We start from the raw sequence: 16,314 nt of genomic DNA on the forward strand, positions 1-16,314 counted from the left end.
GCATGAAAATTTCATAAGCAATGGAAAGCTGGTCCTTGCCAAATCCAGGTGAGGGTTTGCTGTGAAAGAGAGAAACAATAGCTGAGTAAACTTTAGTGGAGGGAACAGAAAACAAATGGGTCTGGAGTCATTGAACTTGGATACAAATTCCATATTGTCACTCACTAGCCACAGAGCCCGGAGTAAGATGTATGAGCTCACTGGACCTCCACTTCTTCTCTGCAGAGCAGAAATAATAATATACTTCTAACTCACAGGGTTATAGCTAGCATTTACTAAGTACTCACTTGGATCTTAGTAGGTGCCATTATCCTCCCAGTGGTACAAATAAGGAAACTGAAGCAAAAAAAAAGATAAGTCAGATTGCATGGCCACATGGTTAAAAACTGCCACAGAGATTGAACTACACATAATGGTTGTTTTTATTTGGTTTTGTTTTTGTAAGGAGACCAGAAGGGCACTGGGAAAGAGGCAGAGGCTGAGCCAAATATAGCAGGAGACTAGGGAGTATTCCCAGCCATGGTGAGCTGCGTCCCAGGAATGACCCCTAGGAGTTTCCAAGGGGGTGTAACTGGGCCCGGTACTCTGGATGACCTCTATCTACACATCTCCACAACACAAGGTCACCTCACGGAGGAACAGTCACAGCTCAGTAACTATCCAACCTGGCACCTCTGCGGTAGACATGATTATTTCCGACAAACTAATTTCTTGTTCAATTTGATATGAAAATTAAAGTTGTATTAGCACCATTTCTCACGTTTGAGAGCATGCGATCGGTACCCTCCATGCTCCCCTACAGCAAACCGAGGCTTAAAAGGAGGTGCAACAATGCAGGAAAAGTTACCGTTTCCAAAAGAGCTCACTTTTGCATCCAAATCAGCCCTGAGTGGGAAGACACGCTCCGTGGGGCCAAGCAGATACAATCAACATAACTTTCTCAGAAGAAAACCATCTTCAGGAAAAAAAAAAAAAAAGCTAATCGAAACATTTCCCATGCAAATGTAAAAATAAGGGAAACAATACCAGAGATGGTATCAATATTTTCAACATTAAGCAAAGACAGGCAATCCTTGAAGGGTGATGTTATTTCCATGAATTTAAATCAATTCACATTCTTACCCACAAAGCTTTTCTTACTTGCTTTGTTTTTACAACCATTCATTTAAATGATTCGGGAGACAGGTTAGGGAGGCTCTTTGCTAGAACTGAGAACTAAGTTCTGAATTCCCAAGAGCCTACCATGAATTTTGCTTTCATTGTCCAAATAAAAATGTGACCCCCAGGAGCTGGGTTAAGAGGAGACTAATGCCTGCATCCTCTGGATCAAGCAGGGAGATCAGAACTTCTTTTTGGTCTCTAACCAGAGCTCAGCATCCCTCCTGTGGGGGAGGCAATTTTCCATTCCAACCCTCTTCTACAAAGGAGGAAACTGGAATCCAGAGCAGGGAAGTGAGTTCCCTCTTGTCCTACAGTGACGTGGTTAACAAAAAAGGGATGGGTGAAAAGATGGGTCAAGTGGTGTACAGATGAAAATGCTCCAGGTACCTTAGAGCAGATTCATACAAAGCACAGAGACCTTGTGCCTTTGTCTCTCTGACCAAGAATTTGCCAACTTGATGTGTGTAACTACATTTGTTTGGAAGTCCTAGCTTTGAGTGACGAGTTTGATGTCTCTTAATGTCCTCTTAAAATCCAGTATATATAATTTTTTTTTTTATTTCTCAAACACTTGGGTCGTTATTAATATACATCAGAGCACCTGCAATGGGACTGTCTTCCACCTTTTATATACATTGTACAAGACTAAGGTGCTGCACAGTACAATGTGGAGAGTGCCCAGTGATGGACGAAGACTGGGTTTGTACGTCTTCTCTCAACACCCCCTAGAAATACATTATAAACCCTGGATGCAAGATGAGTGTTCTGATGTGAAACTCTTGGTGGCATCTTCCCTTCATCTATGCCAGGGCTGGACAAGAACCAAAATTTCAAGAGAGAACATGGATCTTGGAAACACAACTTCTCTTTTGCCTCACAAATCTTTTTAAATATTTAAGTTGTATGAACACATTAGAGAAAACATATTACTCGATGTCATCTTTACATTATCCTGGGTGGGGAGAAAGCCAAGAATCCATTAATCCTGGATGCATTAGAAGAGTCACAGGAAAAGCTTTCTGGATCTTTCACATCCTTTGCAACTCTCTGTCCTTGTGATTTGCACCTATTTATGGGTTTGGGAAGATGCAACAAGATTATCTCTGAGAATTCTGGTCCTGGGCACTCAGTAAACACTTCCCATGCCTTTTCAACAGTTAGTAGTAAGTCTCATGAACCTACCCCGTCGAAGTCTCATAAATCTGCCTCCCCAAAACGGAGCAGCCAAGAACATGGAACCTCTCTATTTAAATCCCCATTTTCCCACTTATTAAATGCATAACACTGGGGAAAGTTGTTTAACTACCCTGAATCTTGGTTTCCTAATTTCATAAATGGGGATAATTATACAGCTTCTACCTCATTGAGGTTGTAGTGAGGATGGATTGAGATAATTTGTGGAAAGCGCGGAGCTCAGTGTGTGTAAATGCTCAGTACACATAAGCTATTATAACAACGCCAGCACCGTCATCCTGGCTTCATCACCTCTGCCATAATACCGCCCCTCCCTGCTGGTTTCCCTGTTTAGAATCCCTGCACCTTTCCATCAGTTCTTCTCAATGCTGGTCCAGAAATTATTTAAGACAGCACTGAACACATCACGCCCCTGCTCCAAACTCTGCAAAGGCTGCGTAGGGACATTCCAAGTCCTGAATTTGGCATTCAGTGTACTCTACAGAGTCCCACACTTGTCATCCCGCAGGCATCGCACACAGCACACTCTGCTTGGGCAAAGCAAGTCTGAGCATTCACCTCCCGGTGTTTTGGTCTGCATGGCTCCTTCTCTAGAATTCTGAGATGGGGTGGTCAGAAAGCACCAAGCCAAGTGATTTGTGGAAGCAGATTTGAGAGCCAGACCATTTTAGAGCTGGAAAGGACCCAAAAGGCCACTTTACAGATGAGGAAACTGAGGTTAATTGGTTTGCCCAAGGCCATACAGCTATTTATCAGCCACATCAGGGCTGCACTGGGCTGATCTGCCTACAGTGGGGGGAACCACAGAGCAGCCTATTAAGGAAAATTTGTCAGCAGCTGGCCACAAACTTGCTGACAGGTGATCTTTCTCCATTCGTGAGAAATGAGACAGAAGTTATGCACCTACTCACAAGACATGCGTCTCTGTAAATGAAAACCGGAGTCTCTCTGGCTTGCGATGCAGGGCACGGCAGGAGCGGGGTTGATGGGGAGAGGGCAGCTGAAATGGTTCTGCGGGATGCATCCCTCACTACAAAGACGTGTCCTCTCGGGCTGCATTAGTCTCCCAACCAACGCCCCCAAATGCACTGCCAAGATCTGTTGAAGGTAAAGATCCTCTGTTATGTTTGCAGCAGGAATGGTGATGAATAAAACACAAGAACCACCAATGCATTACTTTGAAGGCGAGTGTGCCCAGCTCTAACTGCTAAGTTGCATGTTTTTACTCTATGATAATAATACTAATAGTGACCGTTCATTTATGTAGTGCTTCTGCGGTTCCCACAATAATAATAAAAATGAAAACTATATTCTACTATAGCTGTCTCTCTATATAAAACATACAGTGGCAGTTTCAGAGTGAGCTCCCTGATTATTCAGAAATTTGAGGGCAAAGTGCTGTGAACCGGAATTGTCTGCAGAAATGAACCCTGATTTTCAATTTGAGTTTGGAATTTAAATACAGTTTTGATGCTACTGTTGATGAAATATTTTATAAAACCTTTAAATAGGGTGTTAAATATTTAAAACCTTTAAATATGCACGCTTTAATAAGGAGACAATGGAAAGTAGGTAACTACTAATGCCACTGCTCAGCCCGCCTCATCTATGTTTGGTTAGTCACTCTTGGTGTGTGGTCTGGATTTGTGTCCATGGTGACCAGTCAGAGAGTATCACACAGAAGTTAAAACACATGGCTCCCAGAGTTCTGTGCAGCTGGGTGATGACTGGGTCAGGTCTGGGCAAGAGGCTCCATCAGCCACAAAATCAAAGCCACCATATCGTTCAACTACTTGGCCCATTAGACAGATCAGAGTCTCAGAACCCAGAGTCGTCTTTAACCCTGAGCTTCCCCTGAAGGCTTCACCCTCTGAAAGGGTGATGCTGATTCCTTTCAAAGGCGGTCAATGAAGTTGTCCTGGATGGTATGGGACCAGCTGCAGAGGAAGCTCTCCCCTCTCTGTCCTTGCTGTCCCAACTCGCCCAGCAATAAGCACTGCCAGCTTTCCCCTGGTCATCCATCCCTGGGCCAACACAGAGGCCACGCTGCCAGGAGCGTGAGGGAGCTGTCCCCTCCAGAAGCTGGGAAGTCCCTGGGGGCCTCTTGCCCATTCTTATGGGGGCCTCTTCATGCTGTTATCAATGCCTGGAGAGTTTCCATGTATTCCAACCTGGCTTCTCCAAGATGTTTGGCACAGAATGCTTCTATCTAGCTACCCTTGGATTAGGATCCAATTTGGACTCTTGTCCCTGAATCTGGCCTTAGCTTTCTCTGGATAATATTTTTGGGAATTTTGCATTGTCTCCACAGCCAGCATCCATGGACCACTTTCCCACACAACCTGCCCTGTCCCTTCCAAGAAACCATTTGCCACCCACATGCCTAGCTGCTGTGCCATCTACCATAGCTGCCCACGGAACTCCTACCTCATCTACTGAGCTATGTTACTAGGCTTAGGCCTAGGTCCTACATCCTAACAAATTCTTGCTCAACCCAAATTAGACTGTTCAATGTTTGACAAAGGCTCCCCTCTGCTCCATTTCATACCCCAGCATCTAACTGTCTATCATCATTCTAGTCAACATTTGAGAGTAACTCAAAAGCCAGATACCCCACTCAGTGTCACAGTGGGTAAGGTTTCTCCCAACAGTGTTGCAAGGATATGCAGGGAATTGAAGCCTTTTCGGTTTCTTAGTTCAAAGCAAAAGAAACAGAGTTTTGGGTAGCATAGTTCTTGCAGGAAGACTAGAGAAGCCGGCTCAGAAAATGGCCAGGAAAGTCAGATGCCTGGGCAGTCAGAACCGCAGACCAGATCCTGCCACAGAAGCAGGTCTAAGTTCTTCATGGCCAGTGATAGTGTATGTGTGTGTATATGTGTGTGTGTGTGTGTGTGTAAGATACCGAATCCGAATGTAAAACACACTACAAAGCTGGTGCTGAGTCAGTGTTCTAGCTTCCAGGAGAGCAAAGACAGCAACTCTCTGGCCCTCCAGGCCACTGGAGTAGAAGGAGGGCTCTCCTGTCTTAGAGAATCCTGTTGCGGTTACTCTCCAGACACAGGAAAGGGATTCCAGTGCTATGCAGCCCATGAAACACACAAGCAGACTAAATGACAACTATGCACTACAAGGAATGAGTGACACGTAGAATGCGGTATCCCAGGGTGTGGAATCACTCACAGGGAAGTGGCGTGTGTGGGTTAACCAGATTCTGTCCCCGAGTCTATTCTGGCATTCTTGTTCCTGCTGTTGTTTTGTTTTGCTTTGACCAAACAAGGCTGGTGACTGAGTAAAGCAACCCAGAGCACGAGGATAGGAGGAAAAACAGATACTCCAGGTAACAGACTAAAGGTTTAAAAATGTTTTGGGAGACTGGATCTGTGGACTGAACCTAACAAGATGAAATATAACAGAGATAATAACAATACAGTCAGTATTGTTATATGCACCGTTACGTATACTGTTATATATAATAATACTCTCAGAGCTACCTTATAAGGTAGATATTACCGTGTTTCCCCCAGAATAAGACCTACCGGACAATCAGCTCTAATGTGTCTTTTGGAGTAAAAATTAATATAAGACCTGGTCTTATTTTACTATAAGACCAAGTATGATATGATATGACATGATATGATATGATATGATACTGGGTCTTATATAATTTTTTATAAGAGTCTTATATTAATTTTTGCTCCAAAAGACACATTAGAGCTGATTGTCTGGCTAGGTCTTATTTTCGGGTATTAACACAGTGTTATACATGGGGAAACTGAGAAACAGACGAAGTGACTTGCACGGCTTGGAAGTGGCAGGGTTGAGCTTTGAAGCGGGGCAGCCTGACCACAGAGCCTGTACTCGTATTTCTGAAGGTACCTCGTCATGTCTTGCGTGCACAGGGACAGGTGGGCAAATGCGACTTAACAGCAGCACAGAAGGAAAAACAAATAAACTGTGCAGCCTAAGTCCTCTGGGTGATGTGGCTGGCAATAAAAGCTAATGTAATGTAGCCTCGGGCTGCAATAAAAGAAGTGTATAGAAGGGAGTTGATAGTCTAGAGTCTAGCTGACTAGATTTCTGTCTTCAGTCCTTCCGAGGAGGGCTGAAGCAAAAATAAATGGGGTGTTCCTTCTGGAGGTGTTAAGACTGGGGAGAAGGCATCCTAGAAAACAGCTTCAATACTGAATAACGGCAGTGTGGAGGAAGAATTCCGCTGTTCTGCGTGACATCAAAGAATATGACCTTTGGGGAGACACAGTTTAGCTCCATCTAAGGACGTTATTTCTAACCGTGGAAGTCCCCGATGCCTTGGTGGTTTGTATCCCGGGGTAATGAGTCCCGTATCACTAGTGATGATGCAGCCATCACCAGCACACGGTAACCACGGCTGGAGCACTGGTCGCATAAAGCATTGGTCTGGGTGGCCTCGAGGGTGCCTACTTACCATGCAGGGCTGCGATTCTGTTATTCCTTCCCCAAAGCATCCTTGATCTCTGAACTTGTGCTGTGACTTGTTCTTCCTGGGGCCTGGCTTGTTGATACCTCCTTGGCAGCACTTCCTGTGGGCAGCCTTGAATTTTCACAGACCTAGTATGTTCTGCACCATTAATATTGTCAGCTTTCTGAGGGAAGGCCCTGTGATTTGACCACGCTGTGTGCCCAACGAAGGACCTTTCATTAAAGAAGGTGACCAAGGAAGGGCTTTTGAAATGGAGTTCAAACCAAACCCTGCTAGAGGGCCAGTGAAGGTTTAGGGGTGGCAAGGCGAGGACACCATTCTTACTCTATTATCTATGGCCACTTGGGATGGAGATAATCACAGTAGATGACTGTAAGGGAGGACCGAGCGGAAGGCCAGGGTCAAATGATACGTTTTGCCAAATATTATCAAATGACACTGGATTTGCTGACTATGATTTGCAAATAATAGAGATTCGTGCAAAACTCCCAACTTAGGACTCACAATTTAAGTACCCAATGACATAATAGGGTATATCTTTACACACACACACACACACTTGAACTAATGTTATGTTTAAATAAGAATCAGTCCACAGGTATATCCACTCAAAAAAACAAAAAACAAAACCTTGCTTGGAGACAGTAGTAAGAAATTGAGTTAAGAGCCAAGATTACCCAGTTCTTACTCTGTTGGCCCCTAAACTGCTGTGTGATCTCAGGCAAGTCATGGTTCCTCTGGGTCCTTGGACCCTCATCTCTAAATGAAGGTTGATTGAAATAGCTGAAATTAACTGAGATCAGTTAATGACTTCAAACCTCTGATTCCTGAGAATTCTACTTGGTAAAGTGGACTGTCCGGCCCACATTACAGAAAGTAGTACATTGAATTGCTGCGCAGGGGTTAATTGTCTGCAATAAGGGATCTGCTTTAAGAAGCTACCTATTAAAGGGGACAATGACAAAACGGAATGGAAGCAGATGCAGGAGATAAGGATGATGAGAGGTCTGGAAACCAAACCGTATCTCATCAGAGGGCCTGCAGCTCTGCATGGCAGAGCATCTTGACACCGTGGTTAAGTTTGGCATCAGATGCCTGGCTTCGAATCCCAGTTTTGCTGTGGAACACTGGGAATGTCCGGGTTTTCTTGTTTGTTTCTCCCTCTGCAAGACGCTAGCAATAATCCTACCTGCTCATAGGGTCGCTGTGGATAAATCTCATACTATATGGAGCGTTCTTAGCACAGTGCCTGCAACTAGTTAAGCGCTCCATAAATGCTGGATTTTAACTGTTATCTGACACCCATTTTCAAATATTCACAGGGCTGAAAAGAACAAAGTGATGAGGGGCAGGGACAAGGTGCAACTCTTGGCAGAAAGTTACAAAACGGGTATTTTAGCTCCTCCTCCAATAGGGAATTTTAATGAATGGAGTTAATGTATCACCTCTAGTGTCATGGATTCCCTGAGAGGTAGTTAGCAGGCTGTCATCAGGACATTTAAGAAGCTGTAGGATTAATGGCAAACAGAAAACCTGCTGGGAAGAGTTAGACCAGAAGATCGCAGAAGCTCCTTTTATGGATAAGACTTGGGATCTCGGAGGGGCACAGCGCTCTGTCCCGCTGCTCCTCTCCAGAAAGCTAGGGAGGCCTGGGCTTGTGAAATGCATCACCCTCAGTGGGAAAGTGGAGTCACAGGCTTAGAAACCCTGCTTTCCCTCCTCCTGCCTCATGAACTTAGACAAGTGTCAGTTTCCCCATTTGTAAAATGGAGATGACAGCACCCCCGCACAGGGTGACTACACAGAATAAATGAGGCACCAGGTACAGCACCCAACACAGAGTATCATCTCAAACAGTTGCCTCGCTCCCCTTCCCTTTTCCAGGCAAACACTGACAGATATTTCCAATCATCTCAAGGCCCACTCAGGAGGGGATGCGGGCCTGGGGCAGGAACAGATGACACAAGGAGGCCACAGATGGGACACAACAGGACAAACTGGAAGGCCCAGGAGACTTAGAAAGCCCAGCCTGACTGTGATATTGGGTGTGAAAACAGTTGGAACACCATTAAGCGCTGTGTGTTGGGGGGAGGCTTCCTGTTATTTTTAACAGGATGCCAAATCACTGTGCTTTTGCCCCAGTCTGAGGAAGACCACAGACAAGAGCTTCTTCAGCTGAAGTCTCTGCATGTGTCAAAACTGTCACTGCTCAACCCCCTCAAGTCCCAAACTACGTTTACCTGAAACACAAACAGGAATGGTTTTGAAATAACGATGATTTATCGAGAGACTAATTATCATTTTAGCGAGGCTGGAATAGCAAGGAGTCCCTTTTAAACAAAAGCAAACCTTGCGATGAAAATATCAACATCACTTACTTAGCAAACTTTCCCAGTAAGATATTACTTCAGGGCAATGTACCACAGAAACCCATACGTAAAACTGAACAGAGAGGAAATGCAAAGGTAGGAAAGAGTCAGGCGCTTTTCAAAAGCCATAATTATCTCTGAAATCTCGACTGCCTCTTGAATATTTTAAATGGAACAGGGACGGATCACTTAAACTTATGAAATAATTTTTTAACAAGGCAGGCACTAATAAACAATTCATCACTAATTGGAGGAGGCCTGCATCTAAAGCGAATGTTCAGTGCAGGATTTCGGCCTACTGATTATAAGGAAGAACTGCCACCTGCCACCGTTAGTCTATAAACCTGAATCCCAGGTCTATTTCTGAGAGGACAAAAGGCCTGAGCTTATCAAGAAGCAAGCACTGCACTCGATTCTCATTTAATCTTTACCACAGTCCTAGGCCATAGAGATCATTAGCTCCATTTCTTACAGATGAGGCCCTGAGTCTTAGAGAAGTTAGGTCACTCATATTTGGTCACACACTTTGTGAGCAGTAGAGCTGGAGTTGAGAAGAACCAAACTGTAGGGCGGGGCTGGAACGAGAGTGAATCAGGTGAGGTCCCACCGTGGGGCACAAAATGTATGGAGATGCCACAAAACTCAGTCATCAAGATAAATTTATATTGTAATGCCCTATTTAAAAAAAAAATCAAGATGAATGGGGAAACATTCATGATGAGTAAAATATCAACATTTTCAATAAAGACAGGATCTGACGGCACGCGTACATCCGGGCCTCCCTGGCCTCGCCCAAATCCTGGCTCTGCCATTGGGCAGTACTGCCTCCCAGGCTGAATAGCTGGTCCAAGGCTGGGGGATGATGGAAAGGGGCCTGAGCACTCAGGATGTGACCACAGAAACACATTCCCGGAGCGCCACGGAGGGGGGGTTGCACAGTACTTAGAGATGCTCGTGCTTCATTGATGGCAGAGACTCTGCTCTGAACTCTCATTCTGTGCTCTCACCGATGGCGCCTCACATAGGCCGCAAAGAGATCTCATCTCCGTGGGGCTTAAACTAAAATCTGGAAGGAGCTTACACGGTCTCTGCTGCTACGTTAGGCGAGCATCATATTGGGGAAGAAGCCGAGCCCGCAGCCATTCTCTTCAAGGAAAATGGGAACGTAACTTTAATCTGTGAAATCCTGCCAGTGCAAAGACCACCTCAGGAGGATTTCTGACAAATAAGGGAGTTCGTGGAGGAAGTGAATGAACGCTTTTCTTCACCTGCAGCCAACCAGGAAAATCTGGGAAAGAGGCAGTGCTTATTCACAATATCCTTTGAGGACTAATCAGTGCTGGAAAAAATAGAGCAAGATCCTGTCCTGTGACTCTGGCCAGTAAAGGTGTTTATGCCAACATTCTGGATTCAGCACCTTCCATGGCCTAAGTAAGTGGGAGATGGGGGATGAGGGAGACGGGGGAGAGAGAGAGACACCACTGTTTGACCTGCCATAGGAAATAGCGTCATTAGTTTCTCTCACACTCTTTTTTTCTCTCCCTTTCCTCCTTCCCTCTCATACTCCTATCTCACTTAAATCCTGGTGTACCAGACACGCAGTCTGAACAGACACCTTGACCGTACAGACTGTAAGAACAATGCTGTATCTCAGTAAGAATCCCAAAGTCTGCAACAGTCTGACTACTAATTAAACCAAATAACAATGAAAGTTTTGCCTCCAGTTGTAACGGGCATGATTCACAAGCACTTCAAATTTAAAAGTGCCTTCTTTTTTTTTTTTTTTAAGTTAAATAAACGGTCTGGTGGTTAAGTGAGCACTGGTTTACAAAGCACTCCGTCTTACTTTCCACTGAGTTACTTAAGACTCCCTCCCATCATCCATTCACATTGATTCCTTCTTTATCAGCTGCCTCGACATTCCAGCACACTCAGCACTGCAAAGAAGCAACTCTGTTCTGATTCACCGAGGAGGCAACTGCATTCAGTTTAAAAATTAAAAAAATAAATAAAGATCAAAGAAGAATCCACTTATGACAGTATTTATTTTTTTAAATAGCGCTTTCCTCTTAATTATAATATAGCGTTTTTTCCATGCTTCTTGTGAAATTTCATAATGACACTATCAAACAGTAACAAATATAAATTTGTGCAGCCTGAACTATGCAATTTAATCATAAGCAGCAATTTCCATATCACTGAGGAGGAGGAAGAAGTCGAATGATTAACCGCTAGTGCATGAGGACCAATCTTGAACTAAATTTTACTCTCGGTTCAAGTTAGGTTTTGTATGCCAACGTCAAGAATGATTTAAAGCTAACAGGAAAACATCTCCTGTTATATTAAAACTCCATGCCCCAAAGTGTTTACCAAAGATCAAACTGTTACTCTTTTTTGCAAATTAGAACTGTCTTGCAGACGTCTTTAAGACCTCTTGAAAGCATAGGCAAAGATATCACAGCAATCTCACTAATATTTCTCTTTATTCATTCCTTTCCCCTTGGAGTCTGAGATGATGGCCTTTCTAGCAGAATTAAAAAAAAAAAAAAAAAAGCCAGAAAATCCTCCCAGATCACTGCCTCAGTGAGAGCTGACCTTGTTTATCGTATGGCCCAGCACCCGCCCACCTCCTGCTCAATCTCCCGTTATAAGATTTTCCAACTTTCGAGTAAACTCCAAGGTAGGAACAAGAGGCTGAAGGTAACGGGATCCACTGACTAGAAAGATTTTAATCCTGACAAACTGCTCGAGCAGTAGCCTGAACCACAGCTGAGACTGAATTCAGTCCCTCCTTAGAGGGCCAGACAAGGCTGGTGGTAACAAAACCGCTTTTCATGGTGCCCTCAAAAGCAGATGGGCCCCATGCAGAAAGCTGGAGAAGGGCGCCATTGCCCTCTAGTGGCCAGAAGTGCAATCTTCCGAGAAGGAGCCTGTTTCCAGAGATGCACAAGGCTCTCAATGTCAGGGTAAAATTATAGCAGAAAGATGTCTAATTATCCTCCTCGAGTGTTTTCTTTAGTCCTTCCTACCCATTAAGGAGGCTGGGGATGGCTATCACAGTAATCCTGGTGGAAAAGCTGATTCTCACTCCTGGTACTCCAGAATTTGTACAACTTTCTCCAGCTTCTCTCTCTCTCTCTCTCTCTCTCTCTCTCTCTCTCTCTCTCTCTCTCTCTCTCAAACAGACCTGTTGATGTTCTTCCTTTAGTCAATTAAACCACACATTTATAGAGACCAAAGATCTCTATGTTTTTCAGGGGGCAATAACTTTGGATTGTAAATGTTGACAACTCACAAAGCTTGATAAATCTAAAATGAGGGTTCTTGACAAATTAGATAACTTTTTATGAACCAGTGACCAAAATTATCCTAAATACATTTCAGTCCCTTAAATCATTGGCTGGTGAATGTACACACTGTTCAGATTTTCTAGGAAAAAAACCTAGGAGTTCATAGTCATTCTAAAAACTTAAAAAAAACAGAAAAGCAACAAAAACAAAAAGCAAAAAAATGGTTGCCACCTACTTTCAAACTCTACAGTCCACTGTTTTATTATTAGTTATTTATTACGTATGCTTATGATCAAAGTAAAAAAAGCCAATATGGAAAAGAAACTTAAATCCAATGATTATGCTTCCTGAACATTTGCCTACATACTCTTATATGTATTGAAAATGAAGGAAGACTAAAGTCAGATTTGCAGATCTCACTTACATGGTTCTGAAAATAGATTTGAATATCACAGATCAAAGTTTACGTGAACTGTCAAATTCATTAAGTCACAGACATTCACAAGCCAGGTTCTGAGACACACTGTGCTCATGGGAGTGCAGCGTTGACATTGTAAATCAAGTCTTGAGGTCAAAGTCATGGCGTTTCCCATATGAGGGTCCCCAAACCAGAATCTTTACAAAGCAAGCCATGTAATTCTATTCAGAGTGGAAGAAGAAAAACCATGAATTATGAAGACAAGTGCATTAAAGGAGCATGAAATTGATCTGTATTCCCCCAAATCATGGCATGGCTCTCCAACCCTGTCCCTCCTCCTCACACGAATAAACAAACAAACATACACGTTCACAGCCACCCCTGCAAAGAGAAAACATGAGTTTTGGGTAATTAAAAAAAAAAAGTTTTATATATATATATATATATAATTTTTTTTTTAAGTCTCAACACAAGATTGCATCTTAATTGAAAATAGATTTTAGGTTTCTAGTAATTTTACTGTCTGGTGTTCGGATAAGAATGCTGAACATAATGGAAGTTCTGAAGTGCTATCAAGATGGTCCACTGCTTCAATTTTAAAAGCCTATTTTTCTAGTAAGCAGTTAAGTCCGGTTTGAGTAAATCTACGCATCTGTACTTCAACAGATTATTCTATCTCCTCATTTCCCTTCCCCCAGGGCTAGTGTGGGGTGATTATTTTTTATACAATGTAATAAAATTGTAAGCTTATGCAGACTCCGAACTAAGGTACATGATGATAGTAACAATTAATAATAAAATGTGGCGGCAAGACATTTTGATGCATTAATTTGCAATGTTTCCAAAGCAAGATGTAAAGATACTTTTCATTCAAGCACAGTTCAAGAGCCTCTCAGATGCCTTTCCCTGGTCTATCCTTGAAAACTCCTCACATTCCTTTGTACTAGGCAGGATTTCAGTGTTGCACAGAGCTTCAACACTGGCCAACTCGAAAACTTCGAATCAGATTTCATGATTAAGGAACTTTAGTGACCAGGAGCTTCAGGCTTCCTCTGGCATGGGCCACAACTCTGTCCCTTTGTTTTGCAACTTTTATTCCTTTGTTCTACGGGAGGAAGACCAGGCTCCCAGCAGCTGGGGTTGGGTGGGCAGTGACTACTTCTGTGTTCTGGTGACTGCGTCTCCGTATTTGTAGAAAAAATAATTTCAGGACTAGAGAAACGAAGGTCAGTCCTTTCTCTTCTCCTCTCCCATCGTCTTAGGCTCTAAGCGCTCAAAACCCAGCTTGGCCTACATGGTGCTGCGATGCTTGTGGGTCCTCGCTCCTGAGAACATGTCTCGATCCCCATTCCCCGGGAAATCCAGACACCCCGCAAAACCACTGATATCTGCTGCAAGCCCTGGTGATAAAGAAATTGATCCATCCTCTTGCCAGATTAATTATCGTGGTTTCCCTGTGATTTAACTGAAAACTTACTCCCTGCCTCATCTGAACGGACAGGAATGATAGGAAGAGGAAAACAAAAAAAGATTTAAGAGCCACCCGAACAAGATTTCTTTAGGGGGAAATGGGAGGGCAGGCTTTAGGCAGGTCTATATGCTCCTGCAGCAGGGTTTCAGGAACAACCGTCCACCCCTGATCCCTTAGGGACGACCCGTGGTCAAGCAGGAATGACATTATTACGTAATTAAAAGATGCAATTTCTTAATAGCAGTGCGATGGCCCGCGAAATTCCTGCTGCATTATCAGCAAAAGCAACAGGGCTTTTTCTAGCAAATCTTTTGCGCCCGGGAGAGGGAGGCGCCCCCAACCCCAGCGAAAGCAGGGCCTCGGAGAGAAAGGGATAAGGAAGCATGACCCAGGGCCTCCTTGACCCTACTTTCTCTGGGGACTCTTTTCTTCACAGCGCAAGGCGGGCCCTCCTTCAGCCCCACCCGAGTGCAGGGGGAAGGGGTGCTCTCCTCGCCTCCCTCCCCATCCAGCCAGCTTCTCCACGCTTCCCACCCGTGGCTGCGTTCCCAGGCAAAGCTGCGTGCGGGAGGCCGAACGTGTGGGGAACTGGAGAGGCTTGGCGCGCTCCGGGAGGAGGCGCAGGCTTTGGGGAAGGCTTGGTTCGCAAAGTAACGTAGACCCTGGTAGGCTTCTCTAACCCAAGCCAGAGCGGAGCCCGAGCCTGAGCGGCTCGCGGATCTCCCCTGGGCCAGCCGGAGCTACATGGACGGCCCCCGGAGCTCCCTGAGACTCCGGCTGGAGGGCTGGAGCGCGCGCCGCAGTCGGCAGCCCAGGAACCGCAGTCAGCGGACCCAAACCCATGCTATTAAAGTGCGGGGAAATCGCCGGTGCGAGCTGGGTTTCTTTGGTTTTTCGGGGTTCCCCGTAGTCTCTAATGGAGGACTGAGCCTCCAGGAGTGTTCCGCCGGGATCAGGAAAAGGGGTAGGAAGGCAGCAGAGCGCAGTCACGTCGCCGCTTTGGGAAAGAGGCGCAGCGCTGGCGGGCGGGCGGGCACTGCGCCGGGGGCGACTTTCCCCAGAGACCTAAACCGCAGGCCGTCGGCGTGTCCGGGGCGCAGCTCTGCAGCCTCTTGCCCCAGCGGGGTCCAAAACCCTCTCCCCGCGGCCTCGTCGCAGACCCCAGAGGAGGAGGCCGGAGAGGGCGAGAAAGGTTGGAGGGCACATCTGGCGCCTTTGCCCCCAGCGCTGCCCGAGTCCACAGCTGGCTCCCCTTCTCCCTTTTTGATTTTAAATAAATCTCTTATCTCCGCCCACCCTCATTTCTTTGCGTTAGTGAAACCTTCTCTAGTCAGACCTCCTCTCCCCACCCAGACATTCACATCCAGAGACCCCGACCCCCCACTCCCCACCCCCGCCAGAAGCCCCATTCAGGCGAGAGGAAGGCACAGGCAGGGATGCTCACCTGGGGCCCTGGAGGGTGGGCACGAGCTCCGGCCGTCGGTCCGCTGGCGCGGGGAGAGAGCAGCGGTGTCAGCCCCGGCCCCAGTCCGGTCCCATTCACAAGTCGGCGGTGGCTGCCAGCGGCCCCCGCGGCCTCTGCGAGCGACTCTCCCCTCCGCTGGCGGCGGCCGACGGAATGAGCCGCCGAGCGCGCTAGTGGCAGGAATGAGAACGGGGGGAGGTGGCAGGCGGAGGGGGGGGGGAGGAGGAGGGAGGCCGCCGCTGGGAGGGATGGAAAGGGCGGGGGCGGAGAGGAACTGAGGCCGCGAGAAGCAGGGAGCTGGGCCTCGTGGAGGCTGCGGGGGCTGACCCAAGACCGAGCCCCTTCCCGCAGGGACCCTAGAGATGCCTCCCACTGGATTCCTGGCCTCCCCTGCCTTCCCGGGTCGCCGCGCTCCAGTTTCCCTTGAGGCTCAGACAGAGTCTGGAAGCAACTGAAGTTGGGCTCCAGGGATGCACAGCCAATCAGG

The 16,314-nt window shown here is 45.9% G+C and overlaps 1 protein-coding gene across 2 annotated transcripts in view; it reads right to left on the minus strand.

Annotated features, from left to right (window-relative positions):
• CDH11 (cadherin 11) overlaps positions 1–16,003 on the minus strand; it is a 148,432-nt gene extending 132,429 nt beyond the window's left edge. For both annotated transcript variants that reach the window (XM_033127610.1, XM_033127613.1), the window contains exon 1: positions 15,807–16,003. The gene's annotated coding sequence lies outside the window, so the exon portion shown is untranslated. The remainder of the gene's footprint in view (positions 1–15,806) is intronic.
• Positions 16,004–16,314: the final 311 nt, after the last annotated feature.

The sequence above is a fragment of the Rhinolophus ferrumequinum genome, chromosome 15 (genome assembly GCF_004115265.2).
Source record: "Rhinolophus ferrumequinum isolate MPI-CBG mRhiFer1 chromosome 15, mRhiFer1_v1.p, whole genome shotgun sequence".
Lineage (NCBI taxonomy): Eukaryota > Metazoa > Chordata > Mammalia > Chiroptera > Rhinolophidae > Rhinolophus > Rhinolophus ferrumequinum.